The sequence below is a fragment of the Onychomys torridus genome, chromosome 7 (genome assembly GCF_903995425.1).
Source record: "Onychomys torridus chromosome 7, mOncTor1.1, whole genome shotgun sequence".
NCBI classification, from domain to species: domain Eukaryota; kingdom Metazoa; phylum Chordata; class Mammalia; order Rodentia; family Cricetidae; genus Onychomys; species Onychomys torridus.
In genome coordinates this window covers 73,578,589-73,584,849 of record NC_050449.1, presented here as the reverse complement: position 1 = coordinate 73,584,849, position 6,261 = coordinate 73,578,589, and positions in this window count along the sequence as shown.

The following is a 6,261-nucleotide window of genomic DNA, read 5'->3' as shown; positions in this document are numbered from 1 at the left end:
GTGTTTTTCTGCATATATATATGCACCATGAGCATATCTGGTGCTTTTGAAAGACAGAAGAGGGTGTTTGTTGGCTCCCCTGGAACTGGAGTTACAGATGGTTCTAAGTTAATATGTGGGAATTGAACCTGGGCCCTCTGCAGAAGCAGCAAGTGCTCTTAACCATCTCTCCATTGGAAAATATATTTCCTTATTGTGTCACAATGTTACACTTCCATTAAAAGCTCCCCACCCCATGTCAGGGATTGAATCTCTAATGCTTCAGACAATGCTTCTTTTTTTTCTAGTTCTTCTGGATTTTTTGTTTTGTTTTCAATTTTAATTACATTTTATTTATTGTGTGAGTATGGGCACTTGTGGGGACTAGAGGAGGACTTGCAGGGGTGAGTCCTCTCTGTCCATCATGTGAGTTTCAGATATTGCAATCAGGCCCCCTAACCCCTGTTTGTTATTCTTTCTTTCTAATGGTAGGGGCAGAGCCAGGTTCATGCAGTCCTGTTTTGTTTCTGAATGTTTAATGACTTTCTCTTGGAAGAGTTACATTAAAATAACTGACATGCTTGTTGGATTGTTGAGAAAAAGATGTAGAAAAATCTGGCATGGGACCCTCTAAGGTGGTTCTGCAGGTAAATGTACCTGCTGAGCAAATCCACAGGCCCTGAGTTCCATATAAAGGTGCATCAAATGACTCCACAAAGTTGTCTTATGACCTCCACATATCTGCTGTGCATGGTACTTGTGCCCATACACACAGAGCACATATACAGTACACTTTTTTTTTTGGTTTTTTTTCGAGACAGGGTTTCTCTGTGTAGCTTTGCGCCTTTCCTGGAACTCACTCTGTATCCCAGGCTGGCCTCAAACTCACAAAGATCCACCTGTCTCTACCTCCCCACAATACACTTTTATAAATACTACTTTAAAAGAAACTGTTGTGTAGACAAGTGTAGTAGAACATGCCTATAACCCTAGCACTCAGGAGACAGAGGCAGGTGGATTGCTTTGAGTTCAAGGCCATCCTGGTCTATATATCAAGTTCCAGGCCAGCCAGGGCTACATAGTGAGATCCTTCCTGTCTTATAAAACTAATAGTAAAAAAATGGTTGTGAGGGGTTGGAGAGCTGGTTCAGTGGTTAAGAGCATTTGTTGCTCTTCCTGAGGACATTGGTTTGATCCCCAGCATCCACAAGATGGCCTACAGCCATCTGTAACTCCAGTTTCAGAGGATCTGATGCCCTCTTCTGGACACCTCCTCTCTCTCTTTCTCTCTCTCTCTCTCTCTCTCTCTCTCTCTCTCTCTCTCTCTCTCTCTCTCTCTCTCTCACACACACACACACACACATGCGCGCGCACAGGCAAAGTACTCATATGCATAACATAAAAAGAAATCTTAAAAACTGTTTTAGGAAGCCTTGTGCTTTTCCAAATGCATGAATTCCTGACATAAATTAGCAGAATGTTTATTAATAATGTAAAGATAAACAAACTAAATTAACACAAGTTAATTAATAAAAACATTCTTTCTGGGTATAATAAACTTTTAAAAGTTTTCCTTTTGGTCTTAAAACAAATGCTCATAGAGAGATGTGTTTAATTGTGCAAAGGTGTGGTGATGCACAGATGCCGTCCCTAGCTGCTCAGGAGCCTGAGGCAGCAAGATCGCTGAAGCCCTGGAGTAGAGAGTGGGCAACACAGAGATACTCTGATTTTACATGGGACTGGGAGTGTAACTCAGTGTTAAAAGCATTTGCCTAATGTAATCAAAGCTCTGGATTCAAATCCCAAAACTCCAATGAAGAATAAAAATTGATCATACCGATAGCAGTATTTAAATTAACCAGAGAATTAGGAAGCACCCTACCTCAATACAGACCCTCTGAATGGTTCAGAGCTCAAAACTATCTTCCTAAACCGAGAGTGGTGATTCATGTCTTTAACCCCAGCACTGGGAGGGAGACAGAGGCAGGCAGATCTAAAAGTAGATACAATAGCCCTACACTGGGCACCAATAGTAGATGAATTTCTAAACGGTCCTATTAAATAATAAACACGGAGCTAGATATAGGAGTGAAAACCTAAGAGAACAGGAAAATAGGGAAAGCCACAGCTAACCTCATCTCACCAACTCTGCAGCTTCCAAAAGACAAGCTACTTCCTGTCTACCCATGCCTATATGCCTTGCTGTTCTGCCATCTGATTTGCTCTCTCTGTCCAGCTACATCACTTCCTCTTCCTGCCCAGCTCTGTCATTTCCTGTCTGTCTGTACAGACCTACAGACCTCCATGGTTAACTAGTGTTGGAATTTAAAGTGTGTGCCACCACGCCTGGCTCTGTTCCTAGTGTAGCCTTGAACTCACAGAGATCCAGACAGATCCCTGCCTGCCAAGTGCTACTATTGTCTGACTCCTATGTTTACTAGGCTGGCCTTTTCCTCTGATCCTCAGGTACATTTTATTGGGAGACATAGTATATTGGGGAACACAATACATTACCACACAGATCTCTGTGAGTTCCAGGCCAGCCTGTCTATCTAGTGAGTTCCAGGCCAGCCTGTCTATCTAGTGAGTTCCAGGCCAGCCTGTCTATCTAGTGAGTTCCAGGCCAGCCTGTCTATCTAGTGAGTTCCAGGCCAGCCAGGACTATGCAGAGAAGGCCTGTCTCATAAGCAAACAAACAAATGAAGCAAAACAAAACTTCTATTGTTACTGAACACTGAGAGTTCTTAAATATTTATTATTGTGGTGTGTGTGTGTGTGTGTGTGTGTGCATGTCAAGGTCACAGAACAACTCTATGGAATCAGTTCTCTCTATAGATCTCTATGTGGGTTCCAGGGATCTAAGGCAGGTTACAGGGTTACTTCACAGGTGCCTTTACCCACTGAGCCATCTCATTGGCCCATTGGAAGTTTTAAAAATACCTTTTATAGTTTATGCAACAGGGGTATATCATCAATGCATCCAAGTTGTTCCTAGACAGAATATTACTCTTAGTACATTTAAATATTGTAGCATTTAAGGTTAAGCCTTAGTATTGGCATTATTCAAATTGTGAATAGCAGTAATACCAATGTAATGGATGTTTGTTAGTTGGGTGGCTGGTTGGTTTAAGACAGGGTCTTACTATGTAACCCTGGCTGGCCCGAAACTCACGACGTAGACCAGGCTGGCTATGGATTTTTAACAGTCCTCCCATTTCTGCCTGAGTGCTGGGATTACGGGCACGTGCTACCCCAGCCAGCATTTATGTAATGTATTTTTAAATGAACATTAAAAAAATCACATTGCTTCAGAAAGAGAATGAGAATTGTTTCTCAGCTGTGTGCTGAGAAGAGAACAGTGGCTAAGAAAAGCAGCTGCAGGGACAACTGTCTTTTCTAGGAGGGTAAATGTCAGCATTGTCTCTCATGCCTGAAGCTATCGCTTACACTAAACTCCAGTTAACTACTTAGTCTTGCCCTGGGTTTTTTTGGTTACCTAGCAACTTGACATTATGACCAGTGGTTCTATCTAGAGGATAATTTCTCCACGTTATCCTACTTGTAGCCAAATCTCTCAAGATCCAAGGAATAAAAATTGAAAAATTGTTATAATAATCTACCAATTAGCATTTCAATTTCTAACAGTAGTAACAAATTTATTCTAAAGCCCCCCACAGGGTTTAGGATGGAGTTCAGTTGGTAGAGTGCTTTGCCAAGCATGCATGAAGCCCCAGTAGGTTCCCAGCACTGCATAAAGGGCACGGTAGTGCAATCTCAGCACTCTGGGGTGGAGGCAGAAGGATCAGAAGGCCATCCTCAACTAGGGAGTTCTTGGCTATATGATCCTCCCCATACCCCCACCCCACATCCAGGGCTCACTTTTGTGTGTAGTTGATAACTCCTTTAGGTGTGGTCTCTTCCATTTTCCTCTACTCCAGCTCCTTCCTTTTAACGCGCATCACTTTTCATATCATAGTCCTCTCTGGATTCCATGTATCACTCACAGTGGCTTTGCCATACATGAAGGTCTTTTAGTTCATTTAGTTTTTTATTTTTTGTTTGTTTGGTGTTTGTTTTTTTTTTTGTCTGATCTTTTTTATCACTATTATTTTTAACATTTATTTACTGTGTGTATCCTTGTGTGCATATGTATGGTCAACAGACAATTTATGGGAATCTGTTCTCTTTCCATCACATCGTGTCCAGGGGTCAAACTCAGCTCAGGTTAGGTGGCAAGTGCCCTTACCTACTGAGCCATCCTGCCCACGCAGTTGGTTGGCTCCAGAGCTCTTGTGTGGTCCAGGCTGGCCTCTAACCTGTATCCTTCTGCCTCAGTCTCCTTGCACTGAAATTACAAAATTTAGATGAGTGCCAAGCCTGGCCGCATCTCTTCTTATGGACGGACGCTCTTTGGTATTTCCCCTCCTGTACAAACTTCTAATTTTTATGAAAATTCTTTTAATTTTTTTCCTCTTTAATTAAGAAAATTTTCTATTCATTTTACATACCAACCACAGATTCCCCCCTCCTTCCTCTCCGCCCCCCACTTCCCCCCCCATTCCCCTTCCCTCCAAGGCAAGGTCTCCCACGGGGAGTCAGCAGAGCCTGGTCCATTCAGTTGAGGCAGGTCCAAGCCCCTCCTCCCTGCACCAAGGCTGCACAGGTGTCACATCTTAGGCACTAGGCTCCAAAAAGCCCACTCATACACCAGGGATCCCAATCCCCCCGCCTGGGGGACCCCCAAACAGTTCAAGCTAAACAACTGTCTCACGGAAGGCCTAGTCCAGTCCTTGGGGACTCCACAGCTATTGGTCCACAGTCATGGGTTTCCACCAGTTTGGCTGGCTGTCTCTACATTTTTCCCATTATGATCTCGATGTCCCTTGCATAAAGATTCTATAAAGAATCCCTCCTCTCATTGGACTCCTGGAGCTTTAATACAAATTACTATTGTTAAATCTAATAGTGTTAGGAGGGTTTACTGCTAGGGAGATGTTAGCATTTCTACAGCACCGCCTTCCTGTTTAAAAACTTTTTTAAGCCTATGGTTTATAGTTGTCAATAAAATCCTGTATTTTCTCATTCAGGCAACAAACCTTTCTTTAAAAAGAAGTTTTGTGTGGGAGCAGGTGGATGCATGTGGAGGTCAGAGTGCTCAGAGGAGTCAGTTCTGGGGACCAAACACAGGTTGTCAAGTTTAGCAGCAGGTGCATTTACCCACTGAGCCATCTTGCCAACCCCAGGCAATGTTAGTTTTATTCATAATCGCATTTACAGTTCTTTGCCACCAGTGTATTTTTTTTCTTCCCCAATTATTTTTTTGTTTGTTTGTTTTTGTTTTTCGAGACAGGGTTTCTCTTTGTAGCTTTGTGCCTTTCCTGGAACTCGCTTAGTAGACCATGCTGGCCTCGAACTCACAAAGATCCGCCTGCCTCTGCCTCCCAAGTGCTGGGATTAGAGGCGTGTGCCACCACGGCCCAACTTGGTTGTCCTATTTTAACATTAGTTTTCACCTCTCATGTTTCACTCTTTGTCTAATAAGATGTTTAAATCTATAACCTCCTTTTGCATCTTCATTGTCCTATAGACCTGGCTGAATGAAATGAGTAGACCAAGTTTTAAAAAGCAGAAATTTCAGAAATCTCAGTAATTTAGCATGAGAATTATGACAGTTAAATGTAAAGCAGGATATTTAATAAATGGTGCTGGCACAAACTAAAGTCTTCAAGAAACTTTTGAATAAAATACCCGTATCTTTCGCCATATACAGAAAGAAATTTGTTTCATTACTTACAATTTAAAATCTTTTAAGATTTGCCAATGTACACTACCTCAAGTAAAAAAGGAGCTCCTTAACCAAGTTTTAAAGATCAAATAATGTATAAAAATAAAAAATTCCGCCATGGAACATACAACATGAAATCTATTAGATAAATGATAATGAATGAAAACTTACATTTGTAGCCAGGTATGGGTTATATAAGCTTATGATACCAGTAGCTGGGAAGTTGGGGCAGGACACCCTGCTAGTGCAGCCCCTATACAGCAAGCCCTACACATCTGTAACAAATGGCGATGTGCTCTGTACAGAGTCAGACACTGTCGGCAAAGGCCATGCAAACCAGTGACAGAGGAGAGCAATGGTAGCGACAAAGAGGAGCTTTGCATACAAGACTTCGAGATAAAGAATGGACACCTTTAGGGAGAAACTAGAGACAGAATGCCCACTAGTGTGGAAGTCACAAAACAATCTTCCTCTCCTGGATAAACGGTAAAAGCCAG